This window comes from Phyllobates terribilis, unplaced genomic scaffold (genome assembly GCF_046119375.1).
Source record: "Phyllobates terribilis strain yellow unplaced genomic scaffold, ASM4611937v1 Scaffold_11__3_contigs__length_659146591, whole genome shotgun sequence".
Lineage (NCBI taxonomy): Eukaryota > Metazoa > Chordata > Amphibia > Anura > Dendrobatidae > Phyllobates > Phyllobates terribilis.
The window spans coordinates 438,182,189-438,197,306 of NW_027362771.1; the positions used below are offsets into that span (position 1 = coordinate 438,182,189).

The following is a 15,118-nucleotide window of genomic DNA, read 5'->3' on the forward strand; positions in this document are numbered from 1 at the left end:
TATCATACTCAGACTTCTAAACACAGCAGAAACGTAGGCCCTAATTCATCAGCAGCAGTCGTTGGTATTTTTTAAGTCACTTTTCCCTTTTGTCTTGTTACATTATTTGAGGTTTTGGTGTCAAATTCTTCAAAATGGTACACGTGTTTCATTAATTTGGTGCAAAGTCAAAAAGGGGCTTTTTTATGTTTTGAACTGTATTTGCAACTTTTTGCACCACAAAATGGCAGCAAAATACTGGTACTCAAAAATACACCAGGGGGGCGGTAGTCTGTCTTTTTAAAAAGTTGCAATTGATGAATCTGGCAAAAACATCTGGAATCAATAAACCCCGCTCTTAAAATGTAAAGCAAAAACAAAAACATACAAGCGCATATAAAATAGACTTAAAAAAGGCATAAATAGAATAATGAATCAAATGCAAAGAAAAAAACGTACAAAACACACAAAAATTTACAAAAAAACAGATGCAAAGGCAATGATGAATCGGGGCCTTGCTGGACTATGCTATACAGATAATTTACAAAGAGAGCTGAAAGTCCCAATTCTTTGTTTTTCTTTCCACTAATTACTAGCTGGTCTTACCCTGGCCTTTTTGTTTTAGCTTGATCGCTTAAAGGGGTTTCCACTACTTTTAGTACTAGGTACTACCTTACAACTCGCCATAACACAGTGAACATATTTGTGCTCTTCAGCTCTATACAATGAAGGTTATAGCAGCTGATCAGTAAGGCTATGTTCACGTGTCCAGTAGTGATCAGTTAGAAGGGATCCAGCAGCAATACATTGGCAAAATGTTGTACGGACACAACTTTTTAGTCCGTTTTTAAATAACTGATCTCTGCTGGATCTGTTTTTTAACACTGAAGTCTATGGAAAACGAGTCCATTAATCAGCCATCCGTTTTTCCCTAATTTGTAATGGAATTATTTTTTGCGTACTGGATCCAGTACAGTATTAGCCTTGGATGTAGCGCAGCAGAAACTGAAGCATGTGCACTAATAATAATAATAATTTTTATTTATATAGCGCCAACATATTCCGCAGCACTTTAGAATTAAGCGGGGACATGTACAAACAATAAATTCAATACAAGGTGAGACAGTTTAAACAGTTACATCAGGAGTGAGGTCCCTGCTCGAAAGCTTACATTCTACAAGGAAAAGGGGGGACACAATAGGTGAAAAGTGCTTGTTATTTCAGGTCTGGCAATTATAATAAGTCGGGATTATCACATAAAGCTGTATGATCCGGTAATCAGCCTGTATGTTCAAGTGCAATACTCAATTACCGAGTGCAGTTATCGTGTGCATGGATGGTGTAGAGACAGATGAACAGTAGGGAGCAGATTCCGAATAATATTTAGAAGGAGGGGACAGGGGAAAGTTAGTTTACTGGGTATTTGAGGTGGTAGGCTTGTTTAAAGAGATGGGTTTTTAAAGCACGCTTGAAGACATCGGGGCTAGGCATCAATCGGATCGTCTAGGGTAGAGCATTTCAGAGAACTGGCGCAGCACGAGAGAAGTCTTGGAGATGGAGGTGCGAGGTTCGGATTATGGGGGATGAAAGTCTTAGGTCATTTGTGGAATGGAGGGCACGTGTAGGACGATAGACTGAGATGAGAGAGGAGATATAAGGTGGTTCAGAACTGTGGAGACTGCATCACTGAAGCCCAAGGGCACAACAGTAGTAAGCACTGCATGGTGGTTGATGATTTTTACTTGATGCATGTTCAGCAACAAAAGTGAAAACTATTAATACATTCCCTTTTGGAGAGTATTCCGGCTGAAAGAAGTTATCCCCTATCCATAGGATAGCTGACAGCTTCAAAATCTGTGGGGTCCGACCTATAGGACCCCCACCAACAAAATGGGCCACTTTTATTTCCATTAGAACAGAGCAGCAGTGCAGTAGTGCACATGCTTGACCGCCGGCTCATTCATTCTCTATGGGACTACGAGAGTGTCCCATAAGAAATGAATGGAGAGGGGTTGTGAATGTGCATTGGCACTAAGGTCTAACGGGGATAAAGAGCCCCATTCTGGCAGTGGAAGCTATCACCTATACATTAGATAGTTGATAACGTCTTCCAACCACAATACCCCTATAAGGTCTCCTTAACACGGTCATGTTACCAGTAAGTGCGGTATCCACTCCTTTCACGGATACCACACGTACCCATTATAACCTATGGGGCTGTTCACATGTCCACAGATGACATACAGATGCTACTGGTATTGTTTTTGTCACGTACATCTTTTATACAGATGTGTGAAGGAGGCCTTAGTGTGGCTAAAACCCCACCTGCCATATATGAAAGTAGCCTATAAACTACAAAAGGCTGGAGACATCTGCTTTATATGACTTCCAACCACATGAAAAGTGGACATTAAAATGTGACAACATAAGTCTAATAACAAACCCTAATACTTTTTCAAACCGAAATGATAAGATTAATATTAGGATAATGATTTGTCCTCTTAGGTATCCCAAATGTCATCCATATGTCAAGGGCTACACCACAACGGTAGATAGACGGTGTTGCTCCCTGGTGACACATACCATCAGATTGGTTTTCTATGTAATAATAGCTTGTTACATTACACGGGATCATGTTCTGAAACAAAAATGAAAAGGGCGATAGTAATCAAATGCCTCAGGATTGTCCCTCAAAGCACTTACTAAGCGGACATTAGACAGTGAGGGGTACCGCTTTACAGTTATAATCACTGGAATCGTCTTATTTGCTGGCAGCAAGCAGAGATCTTATATAGTGAATAGTGAAAAATGTAAACACAAAGAGGGACATTTACTTACAGGGAACCTGTCACCATAAAAAAGCCATCCAAGCTGCAGGCGCCATGTTATAGAGCAGCAAGAGATGAGAGATCAGATCATATATACTTTTATGAGATAAGATTCAGTATTAGGGCTCGCTCACACGAGCGCATAACTCGGCCGAGTGCTATCAGATGTTTTATCACATAACACTCGGACCAATGTTATACTATGGGACAGTGCAGATCTGTGGGTTTTTTTCAAATGCCAATGCAGCACGAGAATAAAATCACAGCGCGCTGCGAGTAGCTCCGCAAATCGGATCACCCGCACCCATACAAGTCTATGAGTGTGTAAAACATCACACTGCACTCGGATGAGATCCGAGGGCATACTGATTTACACTGATACAGACAATGGAGAAGAGGGAGAAATTAAGTTCTCCGTCTTCTCCACACCTGTGATATGATTCTCTCGGATCACACTATGCTGACACTCTGATCAGAGTTTGAGCTGAGTGTCATTACCATAATTGATCTGATTCTCTTGGATTCTACACGCACCTGTGCCCTACATACACCCTACATGCCCTGTGCCCTATATACACCCTACATACACCTGTGCCCTACATACACCCTACATGTACCAGTGCCCTACATACACCCTACATGCACCCGTGCCCTACATACAGCCTACACGAACCTGTGCCCTACACGCACCTGTGCCCTACATACACCCTACACGCACCTGTGCCCTACATACACCCTACACGCACAAGTGCCCTAAGTACACCCTACATGCCCCTGTGCCCTACATACAGCCTACACGCACCTGTGCCCTACATACACCCTACATACACCTGTGCCCTACATACACCCTACACGCACCTGTGCCCTACATACACCCTACATGTACCAGTGCCCTACATACACCCTACATGCACCTGTGCCCTACATACAGCCTACACGCACCTGTGCCCTACATACACCCTACATGTACCAGTGCCCTACATATACCCTACATGTACCAGTGCCCTACATACACCCTACATGCACCTGTGCCCTACATACAGCCTACACGCACCTGTGCCCTACATACACCCTACACGCACCTGTGCCCTACATACACCCTACACACACCTGTGCCCTACTAACACGCACCTGTGTCCTACATGCACCATACATGCCCTGTGCCCTACATACACCATACACGCACCTGTGACCTACATACACCCTACACACACCTGTGCCCTACATACACCCTACATGCCCTGTGCCCTATATACACCCTACATACACCTGTGCCCTACATACACCCTACATGTACCAGTGCCCTACATACATCCTACATGCACCCGTGCCCTACATACAGCCTACACGAACCTGTGCCCTACACGCACCTGTGCCCTACATACACCCTACACGCACCTGTGCCCTACATACACCCTACACGCACCAGTGCCCTACATACACCCTACACGCCCCTGTGCCCTACATACAGCCTACACGCACCTGTGCCCTACATACACCCTACACGCACCTGTGCCCTACATACACCCTACACGCACCTGTGCCCTACATACACCCTACATGTACCAGTGCCCTACATACACCCTACATGCACCTGTGCCCTACATACAGCCTACATGCACCTGTGCCCTACATACACCCTACATGTACCAGTGCCCTACATACACCCTACATGTACCAGTGCCCTACATACACCCTACATGCACCTGTGCCCTACATACAGCCTACACGCACCTGTGCCCTACATACACCCTACACGCACCTGTGCCCTACATACACCCTACACACACCTGTGCCCTACATACAAGCACCTGTGTCCTACATGCACCATACATGCCCTGTGCCCTACATACACCATACACGCACCTGTGCCCTACATACACCCTACACGCACCTGTGCCCTACATACACCATACATGCCCTGTGCCCTACATACAAACACCTGTGCCCTACATACACCATACATGCCCTGTGCCCTACATACACCCTACACGCACCTGTGCCCTATATAGATAGTCAGAGCCTCCTCACCTCCTGCCCTCCAGGGTCACTAGTACCAGCCTCCTGTGCCTGCACTTTGCTCCGCTTGCTTCTCGTCACCATAGTAACCAAAAACAGGAAGAGTCTGGAGGAAACAGCCCCGGAATAGAACAGGGCTGCGCGCTATACCGCTTTTTCTTTCCTATATACCGCTGCCACTTACGAGTGTGGGGTCAGTAGCTGAGGCATTGTGGAGTATACGGTTGGAGATTATTACATACACCCTACATGCCCCTGTGCCCTACATACAGCCTACACGCACCTGTGCCCTACATACACCCTACACGCACCTGTGCCCTACATACACGCTACACGCACCTGTGCCCTACATACACCCTACACGCACCTGTGCCCTACATACACCCTATATGTACCAGTGCCCTACATACACCCTACATGCACCTGTGCCCTACATACACCCTATGCGCAACTGTACCCTACATACACCCTACGCGCACCTGTGCCCTACATGCACCATACACGCACCTGTGCCCTACATACACCCTACACGCACCTGTGCCCTACATACACCATACATGCCCTGTGCCCTACATACAAACACCTGTGCCCTACATACACCATACATGCCCTGTGTCCTACATACACCCTACACGCACCTGTGCCCTATATAGATAGTCAGAGCCTCCTCACCTCCTGCCCTCCAGGGTCACTAGTACCAGCCTCCTGTGCCTGCACTTTGCTCCGCTTGCTTCTCGTCACCATAGTAACCAAAAACAGGAAGAGTCTGGAGGAAACAGCCCCGGAATAGAACAGGGCTGCGCGCTATACCGCTTTTTCTTTCCTATATACCGCTGCCACTTACGAGTGTGGGGTCAGTAGCTGAGGCATTGTGGAGTATACGGTTGGAGATTATTACATACACCCTACATGCCCCTGTGCCCTACATACAGCCTACACGCACCTGTGCCCTACATACACCCTACACGCACCTGTGCCCTACATACACCCTACACGCACCTGTGCCCTACATACACCCTACACGCACCTGTGCCCTACATACACCCTATATGTACCAGTGCCCTACATACACCCTACATGCACCTGTGCCCTACATACACCCTACATGTACCAGTGCCCTACATACACCTTACATGTACCAGTGCCCTACATACACCCTACATGCACCTGTGCCCTACATACACCCTACATGTACCAGTGCCCTACATACACCCTACATGCACCTGTGCCCTACATACAGCCTACACGCACCTGTGCCCTACATACACGCACCTGTGTCCTACATGCACCATACATGCCCTGTGCCCTACATACACCATACACGCACCTGTGACCTACATACACCCTACACGCACCTGTGCCCTACATACGCCCTACACGCACCTGTGCCCTACATACACCCTACACGCACCTGTGCCCTACATACACCATACATGCCCTGTGCCCTACATACACCCTATGCACACCTGTGCCCTACATACACCTGTGCCCTACATACACCCTACACGCACCTGTGCCCTACATACACCCTACATGCACCTGTGCCCTACATACACCCTACACGCACCTGTGCCCTACATACACCCTACACGCACCTGTGCCCTACATACACCCTACACGCACCTGTGCCCTACATACACGAACCTGTGCCCTACATACACCATACATGCCCTGTGCCCTACATACACCCTATGCGCACCTGTGCCTTACATACACCCTACAAGCACCTGTGCCCTACATACACCCTACATGCCCTGTGCCCTATATACACCCTACATACACCTGTGCCCTACATACACCCTACATGTACCAGTGCCCTACATACACCCTACATGCACCCGTGCCCTACATACAGCTTACACGAACCTGTGCCCTACACGCACCTGTGCCCTACATACACCCTACACGCACCTGTGCCCTACATACACCCTACACGCACAAGTGCCCTAAGTACACCCTACATGCCCCTGTGCCCTACATACAGCCTACACGCACCTGTGCCCTACATACACCCTACATACACCTGTGCCCTACATACACCCTACACGCACCTGTGCCCTACATACACCCTACATGTACCAGTGCCCTACATACACCCTACATGCACCTGTGCCCTACATACAGCCTACACGCACCTGTGCCCTACATACACCCTACATGTACCAGTGCCCTACATATACCCTACATGTACCAGTGCCCTACATACACCCTACATGCACCTGTGCCCTACATACAGCCTACACGCACCTGTGCCCTACATACACCCTACACGCACCTGTGCCCTACATACACCCTACACACACCTGTGCCCTACTAACACGCACCTGTGTCCTACATGCACCATACATGCCCTGTGCCCTACATACACCATACACGCACCTGTGACCTACATACACCCTACACACACCTGTGCCCTACATACACCCTACATGCCCTGTGCCCTATATACACCCTACATACACCTGTGCCCTACATACACCCTACATGTACCAGTGCCCTACATACATCCTACATGCACCCGTGCCCTACATACAGCCTACACGAACCTGTGCCCTACACGCACCTGTGCCCTACATACACCCTACACGCACCTGTGCCCTACATACACCCTACACGCCCCTGTGCCCTACATACAGCCTACACGCACCTGTGCCCTACATACACCCTACACGCACCTGTGCCCTACATACACCCTACACGCACCTGTGCCCTACATACACCCTACATGTACCAGTGCCCTACATACACCCTACATGCACCTGTGCCCTACATACAGCCTACATGCACCTGTGCCCTACATACACCCTACATGTACCAGTGCCCTACATACACCCTACATGTACCAGTGCCCTACATACACCCTACATGCACCTGTGCCCTACATACAGCCTACACGCACCTGTGCCCTACATACACCCTACACGCACCTGTGCCCTACATACACCCTACACACACCTGTGCCCTACATACAAGCACCTGTGTCCTACATGCACCATACATGCCCTGTGCCCTACATACACCATACACGCACCTGTGACCTACATACACCCTACACGCACCTGTGCCCTACATACACCCTACACGCACCTGTGCCCTACATACACGCACCTGTGCCCTACATGAACCATACATGCCCTGTGCCCTACATACACCCTACACGCACCTGTGCCCTACATACACCCTACACGCACCTGTGCCCTACATACACCCTACACGCACCTGTGCCCTACATACACCATACATGCCCTGTGCCCTACATACACCCTATGCGCACCTGTGCCCTACATACACCTGTGCCCTACATACACCCTACACGCACCTGTGCCCTACATACACCCTACATGCACCTGTGCCCTACATACAGCCTACACGCACCTGTGCCCTACATACACGCACCTGTGTCCTACATGCACCATACATGCCCTGTGCCCTACATACACCATACACGCACCTGTGACCTACATACACCCTACACGCACCTGTGCCCTACATACGCCCTACACGCACCTGTGCCCTACATACACCCTACACGCACCTGTGCCCTACATACACCATACATGCCCTGTGCCCTACATACACCCTATGCACACCTGTGCCCTACATACACCTGTGCCCTACATACACCCTACACGCACCTGTGCCCTACATACACCCTACATGCACCTGTGCCCTACATACACCCTACACGCACCTGTGCCCTACATACACCCTACACGCACCTGTGCCCTACATACACCCTACACGCACCTGTGCCCTACATACACGAACCTGTGCCCTACATACACCATACATGCCCTGTGCCCTACATACACCCTATGCGCACCTGTGCCTTACATACACCCTACAAGCACCTGTGCCCTACATACACCCTACATGCCCTGTGCCCTATATACACCCTACATACACCTGTGCCCTACATACACCCTACATGTACCAGTGCCCTACATACACCCTACATGCACCCGTGCCCTACATACAGCTTACACGAACCTGTGCCCTACACGCACCTGTGCCCTACATACACCCTACACGCACCTGTGCCCTACATACACCCTACACGCACAAGTGCCCTAAGTACACCCTACATGCCCCTGTGCCCTACATACAGCCTACACGCACCTGTGCCCTACATACACCCTACATACACCTGTGCCCTACATACACCCTACACGCACCTGTGCCCTACATACACCCTACATGTACCAGTGCCCTACATACACCCTACATGCACCTGTGCCCTACATACAGCCTACACGCACCTGTGCCCTACATACACCCTACATGTACCAGTGCCCTACATATACCCTACATGTACCAGTGCCCTACATACACCCTACATGCACCTGTGCCCTACATACAGCCTACACGCACCTGTGCCCTACATACACCCTACACGCACCTGTGCCCTACATACACCCTACACACACACCTGTGCCCTACTAACACGCACCTGTGTCCTACATGCACCATACATGCCCTGTGCCCTACATACACCATACACGCACCTGTGACCTACATACACCCTACACACACCTGTGCCCTACATACACCCTACATGCCCTGTGCCCTATATACACCCTACATACACCTGTGCCCTACATACACCCTACATGTACCAGTGCCCTACATACATCCTACATGCACCCGTGCCCTACATACAGCCTACACGAACCTGTGCCCTACACGCACCTGTGCCCTACATACACCCTACACGCACCTGTGCCCTACATACACCCTACACGCACCAGTGCCCTACATACACCCTACACGCCCCTGTGCCCTACATACAGCCTACACGCACCTGTGCCCTACATACACCCTACACGCACCTGTGCCCTACATACACCCTACACGCACCTGTGCCCTACATACACCCTACATGTACCAGTGCCCTACATACACCCTACATGCACCTGTGCCCTACATACAGCCTACATGCACCTGTGCCCTACATACACCCTACATGTACCAGTGCCCTACATACACCCTACATGTACCAGTGCCCTACATACACCCTACATGCACCTGTGCCCTACATACAGCCTACACGCACCTGTGCCCTACATACACCCTACACGCACCTGTGCCCTACATACACCCTACACACACCTGTGCCCTACATACAAGCACCTGTGTCCTACATGCACCATACATGCCCTGTGCCCTACATACACCATACACGCACCTGTGACCTACATACACCCTACACGCACCTGTGCCCTACATACACCCTACACGCACCTGTGCCCTACATACACGCACCTGTGCCCTACATGAACCATACATGCCCTGTGCCCTACATACACCCTACACGCACCTGTGCCCTACATACACCCTACACGCACCTGTGCCCTACATACACCCTACACGCACCTGTGCCCTACATACACCATACATGCCCTGTGCCCTACATACACCCTATGCGCACCTGTGCCCTACATACACCTGTGCCCTACATACACCCTACACGCACCTGTGCCCTACATACACCCTACACGCACCTGTGCCCTACATACACGCACCTGTGCCCTACATACAACATACATGCCCTGTGCCCTACATACACCCTATGCGCAACTGTACCCTACATACACCCTGCGCGCACCTGTGCCATACATGCACCATACACGCACCTGTGCCCTACATACACCCTACACGCACCTGTGCCCTACATACACCCTACACGCACCTGTGCCCTACATACACCATACATGCCCTGTGCCCTACATACAAACACCTGTGCCCTACATACACCATACATGCCCTGTGCCCTACATACACCCTACACGCACCTGTGCCCTATATAGATAGTCAGAGCCTCCTCACCTCCTGCCCTCTAGGGTCACTAGTACCAGCCTCCTGTGCCTGCACTTTGCTCCGCTTGCTTCTCGTCACCATAGTAACCAAAAACAGGAAGAGTCTGGAGGAAACAGCCCCGGAATAGAACAGGGCTGCGCGCTATACCGCTTTTTCTTTCCTATATACCGCTGCCACTTACGAGTGTGGGGTCAGTAGCTGAGGCATTGTGGAGTATACGGTTGGAGATTATTACATACACCCTACATGCCCCTGTGCCCTACATACAGCCTACACGCACCTGTGCCCTACATACACCCTACACGCACCTGTGCCCTACATACACCCTACACGCACCTGTGCCCTACATACACCCTACACGCACCTGTGCCCTACATACACCCTATATGTACCAGTGCCCTACATACACCCTACATGCACCTGTGCCCTACATACACCCTACATGTACCAGTGCCCTACATACACCTTACATGTACCAGTGCCCTACATACACCCTACATGCACCTGTGCCCTACATACACCCTACATGTACCAGTGCCCTACATACACCCTACATGCACCTGTGCCCTACATACAGCCTACACGCACCTGTGCCCTACATACACGCACCTGTGTCCTACATGCACCATACATGCCCTGTGCCCTACATACACCATACACGCACCTGTGACCTACATACACCCTACACGCACCTGTGCCCTACATACACCCTACACGCACCTGTGCCCTACATACACCCTACACGCACCTGTGCCCTACATACACCATACATGCCCTGTGCCCTACATACACCCTATGCACACCTGTGCCCTACATACACCTGTGCCCTACATACACCCTACACGCACCTGTGCCCTACATACACCCTACATGCACCTGTGCCCTACATACACCCTACACGCACCTGTGCCCTACATACACCCTACACGCACCTGTGCCCTACATACACCCTACACGCACCTGTGCCCTACATACACGAACCTGTGCCCTACATACACCATACATGCCCTGTGCCCTACATACACCCTATGCGCACCTGTGCCCTACATACACCCTACAAGCACCTGTGCCCTACATACACCCTACACACCTGTGCCCTACATACACCATACATGCCCTGTGCCCTACATACACCCTATGCACACCTGTGCCCTACATACACCTGTGCCCTACATACACCCTACACGCACCTGTGCCCTACATACACCCTACATGCACCTGTGCCCTACATACACCCTACACGCACCTGTGCCCCACATACACCCTACACGCACCTGTGCCCTACATACACACTACACGCACCTGTGCCCTACATACACGCACCTGTGCCCTACATACACCATACATGCCCTGTGCCCTACATACACCCTATGCGCACCTGTGCCCTACATACACCCTACGCGCACCTGTGCCCTACATACACCTGTGCCCTACATACACCCTACACGCACCTGTGCCCTACATACAGCCTACACGCACCTGTGCCCTACATACACGCACCTGTGTCCTACATGCACCATACATGCCCTGTGCCCTACATACACCATACACGCACCTGTGACCTACATACACCCTACACGCACCTGTGCCCTACATACACCCTACACGCACCTGTGCCCTACATACACCCTACACGCACCTGTGCCCTACATACACCATACATGCCCTGTGCCCTACATACACCCTATGCACACCTGTGCCCTACATACACCTGTGCCCTACATACACCCTACACGCACCTGTGCCCTACATACACCCTACATGCACCTGTGCCCTACATACACCCTACACGCACCTGTGCCCTACATACACCCTACACGCACCTGTGCCCTACATACACCCTACACGCACCTGTGCCCTACATACACGAACCTGTGCCCTACATACACCATACATGCCCTGTGCCCTACATACACCCTATGCGCACCTGTGCCCTACATACACCCTACAAGCACCTGTGCCCTACATACACCCTACACACCTGTGCCCTACATACACCATACATGCCCTGTGCCCTACATACACCCTATGCACACCTGTGCCCTACATACACCTGTGCCCTACATACACCCTACACGCACCTGTGCCCTACATACACCCTACATGCACCTGTGCCCTACATACACCCTACACGCACCTGTGCCCCACATACACCCTACACGCACCTGTGCCCTACATACACACTACACGCACCTGTGCCCTACATACACGCACCTGTGCCCTACATACACCATACATGCCCTGTGCCCTACATACACCCTATGCGCACCTGTGCCCTACATACACCCTACGCGCACCTGTGCCCTACATACACCTGTGCCCTACATACACCCTACACGCACCTGTGCCCTACATACACCCTACACGCACCTGTGCCCTACATACACCCTACATGCCCTGTGCCCTACATACAAACACCTGTGCCCTACATACACCATACATGCCCTGTGCCCTACATACACCCTACACGCACCTGTGCCCTATATAGATAGTCAGAGCCTCCTCACCTCCTGCCCTCCAGGGTCACTAGTACCAGCCTCCTGTGCCTGCACTTTGCTCCGCTTGCTTCTCGTCACCATAGTAACCAAAAACAGGAAGAGTCTGGAGGAAACAGCCCCGGAATAGAACAGGGCTGCGCGCTATACCGCTTTTTCATTCCTATATACCGCTGCCACTTACGAGTGTGGGGTCAGTAGCTGAGGCATTGTGGAGTATACGGTTGGAGATTATTACATACACCCTACATGCCCCTGTGCCCTACATACAGCCTACACTCACCTGTGCCCTACATACACCCTACACGCACCTGTGCCCTACATACACCCTACACGCACCTGTGCCCTACATACACCATACATGCCCTGTGCCCTACATACACCTTATGCGCACCTGTGCCCTACATACACCTGTGCCCTACATACACCCTACACGCACCTGTGCCCTACATACACCCTACATGCACCTGTGCCCTACATACACCTTACACGCACCTGTGCCCTACATACACCCTACACGCACCTGTGCCCTACATACACCCTACACGCACCTGTGCCCTACATACACGCACCTGTGCCCTACATACACCATACATGCCCTGTGCCCTACATACACCCTATACGCACCTGTGCCCTACATACACCCTACGCGCACCTGTGCCCTACATGCACCATACACGCACCTGTGCCCTACATACACCCTACACGCACCTGTGCCCTACATACACCCTACACGCACCTGTGCCCTACATACACCCTACACGCACCTGTGCCCTACATACACCATACATGCCCTGTGCCCTACATACAAACACCTGTGCCCTACATACACCATACATGCCCTGTGCCCTACATACACCCTACAAGCACCTGTGCCCTATATAGATAGTCAGAGCCTCCTCACCTCCTGCCCTCCAGGGTCACTAGTGCCAGCCTCCGGTGCCTGCACTTTGCTCCGCTTGCTTCTCGTCACCATAGTAACCAAAAACAGGAAGAGTCTGGAGGAAACAGCCCCGGAATAGAACAGGGATGCGCGCTATACCACTTTTTCTTTCCTATATACCGCTGCCACTTACGAGTGTGGGGTCAGTAGCTGAGGCATTGTGGAGTATACGGTTGGAGATTATTACATACACCCTACATGCCCCTGTGCCCTACATACAGCCTACACGCACCTGTGCCCTACATACACCCTACACGCACCTGTGCCCTACATACACCCTACACGCACCTGTGCCCTACATACACCATACATGCCCTGAGCCCTACATACACCCTATGCGCACCGGTGTCCTACATACACCTGTGCCCTACATACACCCTACACGCACCTGTGCCCTACATACACCCTACATGCACCTGTGCCCTACATACACCCTACACGCACCTGTGCCCTACATACACCCTACACGCACCTGTGCCCTACATACACCCTACACGCACCTGTGCCCTACATACACGCACCTGTGCCCTACATACACCATACATGCCCTGTGCCCTACATACACCCTATGCGCACCTGTGCCCTACATACACCCTACGCGCACCTGTGCCCTACATGCACCATACACGCACCTGTGCCCTACATACACCCTACACGCACCTGTGCCCTACATACACCCTACACGCACCTGTGCCCTACATACACCATACATGCCCTGTGCCCTACATACAAACACCTGTGCCCTACATACACCATACATGCCCTGTGCCCTACATAAACCCTACACGCACCTGTGCCCTATATAGATAGTCAGAGCCTCCTCACCTCCTGCCCTCCAGGGTCACTAGTACCAGCCTCCTGTGCCTGCATTTTGCTCCGCTTGCTTCTCGTCACCATAGTAACCAAAAACAGGAAGAGTCTGGAGGAAACAGCCCCGGAATAGAACAGGGCTGCGCGCTATACCGCTTTTTCTTTCCTATATACCGCTGCCACTTACGAGTGTGGGGTCAGTAGCTGAGGCATTGTGGAGTATACGG

At 51.2% G+C, this 15,118-nt stretch overlaps 2 protein-coding genes across 9 annotated transcripts in view; one reads left to right on the forward strand and one right to left on the reverse strand.

Annotated features, from left to right (window-relative positions):
* Positions 1-15,118, reverse strand: part of WDR93 (WD repeat domain 93) — a 127,916-nt gene that overhangs the window by 44,562 nt on the left and 68,236 nt on the right. The window contains exons 1-2 of one of the 8 annotated variants that reach the window (XM_073653238.1): positions 4,839-4,965; positions 2,563-2,617 (exon numbers count right to left, since the gene is read on the reverse strand). The exons of 2 other annotated variants lie outside the window; for them this stretch is intronic. The gene's annotated coding sequence lies outside the window, so the exon portion shown is untranslated. Of the gene's footprint in view, positions 1-2,562; positions 2,618-4,804; positions 4,972-5,010; positions 5,033-14,042; positions 14,065-15,118 lie in introns of those variants that run through there. 5 more of the 8 variants (XM_073653240.1, XM_073653243.1, XM_073653242.1 and 2 more) reach the window with 5 other exon arrangements.
* Positions 1-15,118, forward strand: part of PEX11A (peroxisomal biogenesis factor 11 alpha) — a 37,267-nt gene that overhangs the window by 3,075 nt on the left and 19,074 nt on the right. The gene's annotated exons all lie outside the window — the stretch shown is intronic.